The 13,277-nt window shown below is 40.9% G+C and overlaps 1 protein-coding gene and 1 long non-coding RNA gene across 3 annotated transcripts in view; both read left to right on the top strand.

The window, feature by feature from the left end:
- Window positions 1–13,277, top strand: part of opcml (opioid binding protein/cell adhesion molecule-like) — a 187,176-nt gene that overhangs the window by 150,609 nt on the left and 23,290 nt on the right. The window lies entirely within an intron of this gene.
- On the top strand, window positions 3,547–6,324 carry LOC134332267 (uncharacterized). The gene is made up of 3 exons (XR_010015233.1): window positions 3,547–3,725; window positions 5,680–5,883; window positions 5,988–6,324. It is a non-coding gene; the product is annotated as an uncharacterized LOC134332267 (long non-coding RNA).

The raw sequence follows: 13,277 nt of genomic DNA, 5'->3' as shown, positions 1-13,277 counted from the left end.
CTTTCATTCCCTCCCCACTTTCTAACATTTACCTTACTGAATCTGAATAAAACCTTGAAGGTAAAATGAGGTACAATCCTGTGGCTGAATCAGGACATAGTTTTTGCTCTCTGTGACAATGTAAGGAGAATAAAAGTGGTTAGAAGTGATGGTATTGATGGCTAGAATGTTGGCACCATTTACACAATCTCTGTCCTGACTGGAGGTCAAAACTGAGTAAAGTACCATGTCAGATGTTGTCTTTGTTATTATAAGCTGCAGGGTGGGTTTAACAGAGCTTTAAATAAAATCCTTCAACCAATTTAAGAGAAAAATTTGATTAAATATTTCACAGAAAACATTGGTGGCTTCATTTTTAAATGCCTGATATTCAGAATGAAGTCCTCACTAAAGGTTGAACCCCTACAGTCTCGGTTTATCTCTGAATAAAACATCATGCCCACAGGAACCTAAAGGCAAAAAAGAAACAGAAAAATGACAATTTACTGAACTGAACACTGAACCAAAAGTGATTTGAGTTCACAGAAGTGCTTAGAAAGAAGCTTTCAGCTTTCCGATGACATTATTTATGCGCTTGGTTCCGATTTCTGCCACTCGGTGCTTTCTGTTGTTATTGTAAGAGGTTCCAGTCCACTAATTTGTTCGTGGCAGAAATTGATTGACAGCTAAATGGCACCATGGCGTGACACAACAGTCGGGTGGCAGCTCTCTTGTTCGGTTCATGGAAAACCGTTATTCTCGAGGAAAGTTTTCGGGCTATTCGTCAAGTCAGAGCTGTCAGGGAGGACAATGCTACCTGCTACAGTGGGTGCTTTTTTCTTAGGATGATGAAGTGTGTACATGTGAGGATGCGTGTGCATGTGTGTTGGGTGTATTTGCTTGTGTGCACATTTCTGATTGACAGATTTCTGATTTTTTAGATTTATGTATTGGTGTGTGTATGCTCACGTTTGCAAAGCTGAATTAGCTGATCAAGTGAAGTCAAGTCAAAAGTATTTGGACAGCAATTTTTACAATGGACATTGTCTCAAAGCAACTTTACAGAATCCAGGACCAACAGACCAGAAGCCCCTGAGGGTGACAGAGGCATGGAACAACTCATTTAAAAATACTGGACGAAACCCTGAGAGGAACAAGCCTCAGATGGGACCCCCATTCTTTTTGGGTGGCCTAGAGGATCAGTCAATAGATAAAATAATAATAAAAGAATGCCTTGATTTGTCCGCATGTCACAGCTCATTTGGAAGTTGGGGTCACAGCACAGGGTCAGCCATTGTACAGCGCCCCTGGAGCTGAAAGGGTTAAGGGCTTTGCTTAAGGGCCCAACAGTGGCTGCATTGCAGAGCCAGGATTTGAACCCACAACCTTTTGATTACTAATTCAAAGCTCTACCCACTGAGCTACCACTGTCCCAGTGGAAATCCAAGATCCACAAAATTTGCAAAACATGTGGACATGTGGAAAATATACAGTCGTACCCTGTAACTCGACGCCCCCTACACTCGAAATCTTTGAATCCCGACGCCCTTCGTGTAGAAATTTGTTCCCTTAAACTTGACGTCTGTGTTATTTTCAGTGTATAAGTGTCAAAAACAACCCCATTATTTTACATTAGCCTAAAATATATGCAGTTCCAAGGGAACATGCATTAACAGGTTTCACATACATCCTTATGGGGAAAAATACCTTGAAACTCAACGTCTTTTAAACTCAACACCACTCCCAGAACCAACTGACGTTGAGTTTCAAGGTACCACTGTATCACTAAAAAGTGTAACCTGGATGTTAGAGTAGGTTTAACTGAAGGCAGACCTGATTGGAATCTGTGCAGGGATAGGTGCATAATGGAATCCTGTGAGAACATGTAGGTGCAGGACCGTTTTATCTTAGTGGTGCAGCAGAGAAGTGCTTGCCCTGATTTCTGGAGCTCATGAGTTTGGGTTCTGACCAGTGGCGATTTAATGCACGGGCTTACCTGGGCTTCAGCCCAGGGGCCCCGAATAATTGAGGGCCCCGAATTGGCTGGTTTTTTTTTTATTTATTTGTTAGTTATTTTGGTTAATAAGAATGGGGAAGCTTACAAACCAATGATTTTGTAAATCATTTACACGTTATTCATGTCTCTGACTGTTGATTGGCCAGATAAACTCTAACGAGCTGCTGTAATTCTGATTGGTGGTTTCAGTTAAGCAACGTGAACGTTAGAGCCAGAGCCGTAGATAGAGAGAGTTGCGACACTCCTTGATCTCGCCGCTACGCGGTCACGTGGTTCATGTAACCCTCAATAGTTCCAAACAAACCCGGCGCTGTCATGTTCTCAAATGGGACAGGCAGCAGTAAATGAAATATTAAACGGCAAATAATAAACATTTGTACAATTTCTGGGTATTTTCAACTGCGTTTACATTTACTGTATCTGCTTTAATGTCAATTTGGTATATAAAGTGGAAGATTGATGTTTATAATGACTTGTTAATAGGTCGTTCTTGTTAACACACAGTACATTATATTAGCATACATTACATAATGCGATATCCTTAAGTAGTAGAGACAATATACAGTATAGACATTAAAGTTTTTTATGTTTTGATTTTTGCATAAACTAATCTCCCTTCACTTTCCTGAGGATTCATAATAATAATCATTTTTGCTAAACACTAAGTCATGTGCTGGATTCATAAGGTTTACCTGCACTGAATGAACAGATTGATAAACACATTACCGTACCAAAAACATTATAGTGCAGGTACATGAAAAAGCATTCATTCATCTCTTATTTCATGAGTGATTAATAATTGATTCCTACATGTAATACATTAATGAATTCATTATGAATATGCACTAGTTCATTTTGTCTAATGTAAGTGGTGGACAAGGTAGACAAACCATGTAGTTGAGTTAAAGTAGAGATATCCAAGGTAACATATTACTCCAGTAAAAGTAGTAGTAAAAGTAAAAATACTCTTTACCTCCACTAAAGTACTAAACTAAATTTACCTTCAAATGTACTTAAGTATGAAAGTAAAAGTATAATGATTTATTGTGGTTCTAATGTTTTATGATCATTTCTGTAACAAGAATCTTGATTAATCAACTCATTTTAGGTGAAAAGACTCGTGTGTCATTAATTAAGCTTAACTGACTAAGCTAAATTGGGTTATACCTATTAATTAAGATAAACATGTAACATTTAGTGCTGAGCAAATGCTAAACAATAACAGTATTAAGTATATTAATGACATTAAATTCATAATTTTTTTAAAACAAAGCAACATACAGCTAAAAATGTTTGATAAGTAGTGGAAATGAATGGGGCTCTATGGGTTGTTTGGAACTATACAGAGCTCCACAACCCGGAAGCTGGGCAGAAAAAATGTCCCGCCCCCTTTCCAACGGTTCCCTATGGGAGTGTCGCCACTCTGTTCTCTCTACCGCTCTGGTTAGAGCTAGTATGTGAGTGACATTCAGCTCAGCCAATCGGAATGCAGCACCAGGTTTATACACGTGCGTTCGAACGTTCTGCAGTTAGTTTTGTATATGAGACTCGCGTTATGGTCCCAGCATGGAAGTTCGGGTTCTGGAGCTCGGCAGTCTGAAGTGCTGTAACGCTCATTGAAGTCCTGACTAAACAGTTAAAGTGACTCTACCCTGTCGTGTGCCTTTATTCCCACACCTCCACCACCACACAGCAAAGACCCGCAGCATCCCCACCGGACAGCGGCTAGGTGAGCCGACCCTCTACAGTAGCAAGTGGCTAATACTAGCGGTAAAGTGCCACCATAGCGAAAGTAAAACATGACAATATTTTCGTTAAGTAAAATATAAAAATAACTAAAAGACAATGAAATATCAGAATACATGTAATCACAATACACAGTGAGTGCACAGCAAGGGATTTTGGGAATCTGTGTAACCTGCTTAACGTTACTAGACCTACATATCTATATATCTATATTTCTATCTATCTATATCTACGGTATCTATATATCTATCTATCTATCTATATATATATATATATATATATATATATATATAAATATATATATACTGTATATATATATAGAGAGAGGGGGCCCAAAATTATTTTTTGCACTGGGGCCCATGAGCTCCTAGTTACGCCACTGAACTCTGTTGTCTTGCGTTGTGTACTGATTTTATGAAAACTATACGTGGGGGCCCACAACCAGCCGTAGCCCCTGGGCCCACAGGCAGGTTAAATCGCCTCTGGTTCTGACAATGTTACAAGCCTGGAGCTGGAGTGATTAGCCATTCTCTCTGGGTGGGAAGGGTCCTGCCTCCCCTGCCTATTACACAATTTCAGTTATGTTACCCTCTCTTTAGTCTGGTCAGGTTTGTGGTTGGTCAGGTTTTTTCTGTAATCACTGGGTGCAATGTAGTAACACACACACACAGAGAACCTTGTTTGTCTTTGTCTAGAGTCAAATACACAGAAATGAAAAAAAACAACATAGTACGTTTTTGCAGGCCATTGATGTGAATATTTTATTCAGTGTACTTAAGTTTTTGAAACCAGCACACAGGCAAAATGTGCTTAAGCAAATTTGTAAAGATTATATTTCCTATTTCTCAGCCTCGTCATACTATATAACATAATAATTACTGGTGGAATAACCTTGGATATTTTTTGTATGCTTTATTGAAGGGCTACATCAGCTCTATCCATATTATTGCACTGGTACTGTAACAGCCTGGGAGGCTATGAGAACTGGAAAGGTTTAATGCGATTAGGAAATATCCCTTTCAAAGCACAGAAAATGAAGCTTTTAGAGTGGATTTTATGACACGGTGCACTGCTGCATGTTTTTCATCATGAGATCTGTGCTTTTATTGTTTTAGGTTCTCTCAGAATTCACATCAATGCTTGTTATAGGATCTAATGTTCCTAAAAGCTTCTTTCCAGAGGGGATTGACTAATATTGCCTCTCTGGTTTCAGATCTGAACTACTATGCTGGGACATTTATCTGTACTAGCACAACACTTGTTCAAATGTTTTTTTTTGGTTTTTTTTATGTGGCTCTATGTCATGATATTCAGGAAATAAAAAACTGACAGAATTGGATTTAAGACATTAAGATTCAGACTTGCAAAGAATCTGTTCTAGTTTTCATTAAAAACTGCAGAATTGATCAATGGTCCAACAGCCTTGATTCGAATCGACAATCTTCCAAATGATAGCCTGAAGCTCTAACCACAAGACTACTACGTCCAAACGATGTTGACCTGTGTTCCGGTGGTGTTATTCCCATTTCCCAAGGAAAGCATAAGTCTTTGGGTTTCAGGGGAAGTGTAGTTGCAAAGCCAAAGGACACTACAACATGGAAAACCTCACCCGGCCCGGACACGGAAAGGATGGACAGACTGATAGCTGTTTTTTTTATTCTGTGGGTGGGTGGTGCTGGAGCAATTAAACATATCTACAATGTAAATGTGTCTTATAGAGCATTCTTAGCTCAGTGGTTAAGCTACCGAATTGATCATAAGGTTGCTGGTTCAAGCCCTGCCCACTAAATTTCCACTGTTGGGCCCCTGAGCAAGGCTCTTAATGCTCAGTCACGTTGAATAAAAGCATCTGCTAAACACAGTAAATATAAATGCAAGGCTTTAAAACAATAGATTGTTTTAGTGGATTTATTGGCAGGTTTTTCTTTCCTCCACAGGTGGTCTGTGTGTGTTGTATATAAATCAGGCGGCGGTGGCTGCGCCTCAGTGGCCGTGTCCAATAATCCGAGCTGAAGGAAGATGAAATTGTGTGGGGTAACATTGCAGTCTCAGCCGTGCTTCCTGATAGTCACACAATGGTGCATAGAAAAAATGGAACCAGGAGAGGAAATAGAGGTCAAGGAGAGAGATTAGCTAACCTGGTACGCAAGTGTTTTTGTGTACAGGTTTTAGGGTTTAGTCCCTCTCCACTGAGAGACCAACAGGTGCCTAAATACCTGTCATGTTTTTCATTTTTTGTTCTCAGCCATCATAAATCAGCACAAAAGCTGGTTAATTCGAGCAGACCTCAGATGTCTTTTGAAACAGAATGGTGGCTACAGGATGGCAGCAGCAGCAGCGTGTTTGCCCGACATGATTAGATCTCCGTGGGGTCCTCTCGGTGGCAGCCCCCCGCGACGGCAGAGAAAGAGGTCTCAGCCAAGAGCTGGATGACACATTACTTCAAGAGACTTCATTACAACTTAATAATGTGTCATGGAGAAACGTTTCTGCATGTCTGGCTCTGACTAATCTGTAACAAGACCCAATTTATCATTCGTATGGCCTTTGCATTGAAAATCTTTATTATTTAGGGTGTTGTGTGACGGTGCTGCTTGAGAAGGGCAGATGTAACGATGGGCTGGGTAAAAATACAGGACACAAGTGCGGCAACAAGGAGCACAACAGGGAAAATAAAAACTTGTACATAAAAACACAAACAAAAACACTTAAATAATCAAGGACTAAAATAAACCCTATGCTAAGCTAACCACTAATGCTAAACACAGAAAATGACGAAACAGATCCCTAAACTAAGAAAAAAACATGAAAGCTGGGCTAACCACTAACTGCTACAACAGAACAATCTAATGAAACTGAGAGGAAATTAAGCAAAGATTTTAACGCTTACTTGTACAAAACACAACAAAAATAATGAACACAAGAATAAACGAGGACTAAAATAAACCCTATGCTAAGCTAACCACTAATGCTAAACATAGAAAACAAAGAAACAGATCCCTAGGCTAAGATAAACTGTAAGCTAAGAAGAAAAAAAAACATGGAAGCTAGGCTAACCACTAATGCTAAGTGCTAATGAAACAGATTAGCAGGAAAGTCCAGAAACAATACCTGAACGATGGGCCTGTGGGCCACCACACACTTACCCATTAACTTACACACACCTAGGAGCAGTGTACAGTAGCCAATCCACCTTCTGCATATTTTTGTGAGGTAGAAAGAAACCATTGCAGACAGGAGCCACAGTGATGATGGTCCCTACAGACCCTGGGATTGATTTTCTCCATGTCCCACCTCCCATAGAGGTACAGAAGGTTTGAGTGAGTAACTCTGTAAGAGTGTGATGGATTAGTGTCCTGTGTTTAATATGGTTTTACCTGGACATGTGGTCAGTGTGTGCAGGCGACATTGCTTCCACTGCCTCTAGGTTCAGGTGAGTAAGTGTGTTGCCCTGTGATGGATTAGTACTCTGACGGTGACGTGGTTCTGCCCTGAGGTTAGTGTTTCCTGATGCAAAGCGTTTAGGTGAATTATTGAGTAATCTATCATTTTTTTACTGTGACTATCCAACACTGAACAAAATATATGTAGTGAAGTTAATACAGCAAGTCTGGTAATTCCACAGGGTTTATGTGAATATCGTTATATATATATATATAAACACCGATCAGCCATAACATTAAAACCACCTCCTTGTTTATACACTAACTGTCCATTTTATCAGCTCCACTTACCATATAGAAGCACTATGTAGTTCTACAATTACTGACGGTAGTCCATCTATTTTTCTACATGCTTTTCTTAGCCTGCTTTCACCCTGTTCTTTAATGGTCAGAACCCCCACAGGACCACTACAGCACTGCATCTGGATCATTCTCAGCACTGCAATGACACTGACATGGTGGTGGTGTGTTAGTGTGTGTTGTGCTGGTATGAGTGGATCAGTCACAGCAGAGCTGCTGGAGTTTTTAAATACCATGTCCACTCACTGTCCACTCTATTAGACACTCCTACCTAGTTGGTCCACCTAGGAGATGTAAAGTCAGAGACGATCGCTCATCTATTGCTGCTGTTTGAGTCGGTCATCTTCTAGACCTTCATCAGTGGTCACAGGATGGACGCTGTTGGCTGGATATTTTAGGTTGGTGGACTATTCTCAGTCCAGCAGTGACAGTGAGGTGTTTAAAAACTCCATCAGCGCTGCTGTGTCTGATCCACTCATACCAGCACAACACACACTAACACACCACCACCATGTCAGTGTCACTGCAGTGCTGAGAATGATCCACCACCTAAATAATACCTGCTCTGTGGTGGTCCTGTGGGGGTCCTGACCATTGAAGAACAGCATGAAAGGGGGCTAACAAAGCATGCAGAGAAACAGATGGACTACAGTCAGTAATTGTAGAACTACGAAGTGCTTCTATATGGTAAGTGGAGCTGATAAAATGAACAGTGAGTGTAGAAACAAGGAGGTGGTTTTAATGTTATGGCTGATTGGTGTATATGTTATATATATTTTTTTCAAACTCAGTTACCAGAGTCGCGTTTTTAGCTGCTTTAGACTTCAACATCTTGGACATTTTGACTAACTGATTGCTAACTGAATTGCTGTAGATTTGCTAGTGTAAGAGACTTTTCTGTGGTGTTTCTGTGATGTAGTGCACTGACAGTGTTTGATGTATGTGTTTACATATTGAGTACATTTTCTCCCGTTCTGGATTCCATAATCAATGGAAAAGTGTCCTTCTCTACTTACATGATCATCTCTGTGTAGTCTGTGGTGCGCCTCAAAAGAACAAGCCAGTAAAGTAAAGCAGAATGGAGCCGGGTACCATGTGCTTTAATAAAGTGTTGTTGCTCTAAGTAGACAGTAAATGCAACAGGGTGTTTATGAGCGGAGAAGTGAATGTCAGCATCTTCTCTTTTATGCTCTTTTGACATCGTACTTCTTCCATTAATTGCGTTTTCCCATTGTGCTCCGGTCCATGTGAAATATCAGTTTATTCCTAACAAGCTCAGCGCTCGTCCTCTATCCGTGCTGCTCTCCCCCTCTAAAAAGGAAAATCAGATAGCAGAGCAACACCATGCTGAATAATTTATTGTGTTTTTGGGGTGAGTGTGTAGTTGTGGCTTTTTTTCTGTAGCATGAGAAAGGTGACTCCAAGAGGAACAGAAGGTTCTGCTTTCAGACGGGGCCGAAACGCAGCACAGACGTGGGAACATCTGTGGATGCTGCCGACCTTGTTAATAATGCAGACGTTCTCTGAGGAGCCAAGAGCGAAAGCCTGCAGCAGAGCTTTTGACTGTTGGTCCTCCAAGTTTACACTAGTACACAAGATTAAACCCAGTGGTATTATTCATCTCTGATCAGTTTTCACTCGGATTTCTTAAGGATTTCAGCCACACCCATTGCTAACAAGTACAACCCCAAATCAGAAAACAGTGTTTCTTACATTTACTTTGACTTTTATTAGATTGCAGACAGGATGAACCTGAGATATTTCGTGTTTTATCTGCTCAACTTCATTTCGTTTATTAATAAACATCCATTCCTGCATTTCAGGTCTGCAACACATTCCAAAAAAAGTCGGTACGGTAAAGCATTTACCACTTTGTAATGTTGCCGTTCCTTTTCACCACACGTTTTGGCACCAAGGAGACCAATTGATTTAGTGTTTCAGCTTTTATTTTGTCTTGTTCCTCCTGCAAACACGTCTTAAGATGTGCAACAGTATGGGGTCGTCATTGTCACATTTTATCATTTCACAATTCTCTATTGGGGACAGGTCAGGACTGCAGGCAGGCCAGTCCAGTACCCGTACCCTCTTCCTCCGCAGACATGCCTTTGTAATGTGTGCAGCATGTGATTTTGCATTGTCTTGTTTAAAAATGCTGGACGTCCCTGGAAAAGACAACGTCTTGAGGGCAGCACATGTTGTTCTAAGATCTCGATGTACTTTTCTGCATTAATGCTGCCATCACAAAAGTGTAAATGACCTTTGCCAAGGGCACTGACACACCCCCATACCATGACAGACCCTGGCTTTTGGACTTGTTGCTGATGACACTCTGGATGGTCCTTTTTGTTTTTGGTCCGGAGCACACGGCGTGGACTCTTTGATGGTCTAACCTAGATGCCTCTGAGCCCTGAGAAGTCGACGCCGCTTCTGGACATGGTTAACATAAGTGGCATTTGTGCAGTAACTCTGTATTGTAGTGCTTGACAAAGGTTTGAAGCAGAAGTTGAGCAGAAAAAAATATATATATCTCAGGTTCATCCTGTCTACAATCAAATAAAAGTCAAAGTAAATGTAAGGAACACTGTTTTTATTTATGTGCATTTTCCATACTGTCCCAACTTTTTCTGATTTAGGGTTGTAAATAAAATTAGTTATATACAATATATGATTTGTTTCCAACTTCCAGTGAGCATCATTTCCTGTTTGGTATAAGGAAATCCACTAACTTACACAGAGACGATTGGACACCTATGGAATAAATCGAAACAGCAGGCTTTTTCATTCCACATCAGTGCCTGACTTTGAGTACATGAATGTAAATTGTTTGAAAAAATACACACCCGGGTCTATAAAGGCACACAGTTCACACTGAGTTGACAGGACTAAAATTGTCATGAAGTCTAATAAACTGTCTGTGGATCTGTCTGTGTAAGTCATAGATTAGGAGAAGTACAACAAATACAAGGCTTTAAATGTTCCCAGAACACAGTGGCCTTACTGATCTTAAATGGAAGAAGTTTAACAGAGTTAGAGTTAGAGTTGCTTGTCTGACCAAATTGGACATCCAGTTAAAAAGGGCTTTGATTGGGGAGGACAGGGGACCAAAAAACCCCTGTTGAGCAAGCCAAGGGCGACAGTGGCAAGGAAAAACTTCTTAAATTACAGAAAGAAACCGTGACAGGAACCAGACTCAGCAGGGACCTTCGTCCTCCTTGGGTGGCCTGGAGAATCATTAAAATGACTTAAATGTACAGAAATCATACAGACACAAAATTCATTTAAACGTTGAAAGTTATGACTAGCAATTAAGAGTTCTTAATTATTCAGTCCAGTCTGTAATGAAGTCTGTCTGTATTAGTGAGTTCTGGACATTTTCGGTGGAAAATGCCAGGTTACCCTCATATCTAGTAGGGGCAGCATTGTCGGCACAGCAGTCTCGACTTGCAGTCTTTAACCTGGGGTGGGTAAACAGGTTTCCGTCAGAACAGAAAATGTAGTTAAAACAATGCTGGTCCCACTGTGGTTTACAAGATGTAACATAAAGCCTCCACAGGGGGCGGTAACGTACAAGTTCATTTCATTTTTCTGTGCTGTTTAAATTAAGTTATTTGTTATTATTTTTCACTGCATCCCAGGGTTTGAAAAAGCCTAATCTAGCTAATACCATCCCTACTGTAAAATATGGTGGTGGCAGCATCATGCTATGGGAGTGTTTGAATGTCTTCTGGAATCATCAGTTACCCAGAATAGAATGTCTAGCTAACTAGTCACTCTTGGCTAGTGTAACCATGTTAAGTTTTCTTTATTAGGCAATTAGACAGTGGCTCCCACTGTGGTTTGGTGTAGTCTTAAGGCCTTGGACATGCCTGTGTAGCTCCTCTAGGCCGATATATTTATCAGTACACTGGAGCCGAGGATGGCAGTGGTAGCTCAGTGGTTAAGGTACTGGACTAGTAATCAGAAGGTTGCTGGTTCAAACCCCACCACCACCAAGCTGCCACTGTTTGGACCCTGAGCAAGGCCCTTAACCCTGACAGAATGGGGACACTTCAATTTGATGCATGGTGATAACGCCCTGCGTCCCGGCTTTTAATACAATCAGTGGTGATAGATGCTTTTCTTTTCTGACAGTGTGTCTGCTGATTGGTCGGTACATTTCGCCCCCTCTGATCAGGTACAGCGCACCCTGTGCATCCTCGCTGCCCTTTCGGTCACACTTCACTGCTTTTAATTAGATGCACAAGGTGGTGAAGCTGATTATTGATCGCTGGTTTTTTTAAAGGTCATAGATCTGAGCAGGAAACTCTGAGGAAGAGGTCGACAAATCTTAAATTAAAGAAGGACGTTAAAAGGTGCGCATGGGGGAGGGGGGTGGGTTGCTGGCTGATCAATGTGCTGCTACTAGACCCCTTCATTAAAGGGCCAAGGAGCTGGAAATAAATTACTGTGCAACATAAAACGGCGACGACACCAGACGCCGAAAGGATGCAGTCGGTTAGTTCTGGGATACCATTTATCTCGTGGACACACACACACACACACACACTCACACACACTACTCTGTCTTCCTCTGTCCCTCTATCTGTCTTTTGCCTTCACCATCCCACCCACAATTCCACTCTCATTTGTTTGGATGTCTACTAAATGTCCATTTACGCCGATTTAAATGGGATCAACAGCTTTTAACCCTTTAAGAGAAGACAAAATTGAGGCACTATATGGCCAAAAGTATTTGGACGCCTGGCCATGAGCTTGTTGGACATTCCATTAAAAAAATGGTTTTATAACAAACTGACATCTGTGTGATCTTTTCAGCTATAAGAACAGCAATTCTTCTGAAAAAACGTCTTACTAGACTTCGACGCATGTCTGTGGGAATTTGTGCCCATTTAATCAAAAGAGAATGTGTATGGCTGGGCACTGATGTTGGTCAAGACAGCCTCAATTGATGTTCCAGTTCATTCCAGAGCTGTTCACTAGTTCTCAGGTCAGAGTTCTGTGCAGGCCACTTGCTCGAGGGCCCAACAGTGACAGTTTGGTGGTGGTGGGGCTTGTACCAGCAACCTTCTGATTACTAGTCCAGTAACTGAACCACTGAGCTACCAGTTATAATTGCAGGGTGTTATCACCATACATCAAATTAAAGTGTCCCCATTCTGTCAGGGTTAAGGGCCTTGCTCAGGAGTCCAACTGTGGCAGTTTGGTGGTGGTGGGGCTTGTACCAGCTACTTTTTGATTACTTGTCCAGTACCTTAACCACTGAGCTACTACTGCCATCCTTGGCTCCAACATACTGATCGTGTTAATATGCAGTAATTAGACTGTTGTATAGAAATTAATTTCTGATTTCGATCCTCTTATAACCTTTTATTATTATTATTATTATTATTATTATTGATATTTGCTTTGCTGAGGAAGCAGGATGTTATCACCATACATCAAATTAAAGTGTCCCCATTCTGTCAGCGGCTCAGCCAGGGAGAAGGAAAAGAGTATTTTGCCTGAAAAGGTGTTTTTTTTTCTCAAACAAATGGAATGCAGGTCAAAAGCGAGTGTGAAACAAAGCAGGAAAAAAAAACCTGGAAGGAAAAGAGTAAATTTTTTCTGCTTTTTTCTGTCCTGTTGTTTTGTAATGTGTGATTTTCTCACTCCTGTTTCTTTTGCTCTTTGAGGGCTAATTAACTGATCTCAACCTTAAAGTTTTCTGTAAGAGCTTTAAGCTTGAGTTTCTGCCCACCAGGTAAAAGTAGCGTGGCAAATTGACTTAAAGAGAATTATTTTTGCGTGAAGTC

Source organism: Trichomycterus rosablanca, chromosome 18 (assembly GCF_030014385.1).
Source record: "Trichomycterus rosablanca isolate fTriRos1 chromosome 18, fTriRos1.hap1, whole genome shotgun sequence".
Lineage (NCBI taxonomy): Eukaryota > Metazoa > Chordata > Actinopteri > Siluriformes > Trichomycteridae > Trichomycterus > Trichomycterus rosablanca.
The sequence above is the reverse complement of the archived record's forward strand: the minus strand, read 5'-3'. Positions and strand labels throughout refer to the sequence as shown.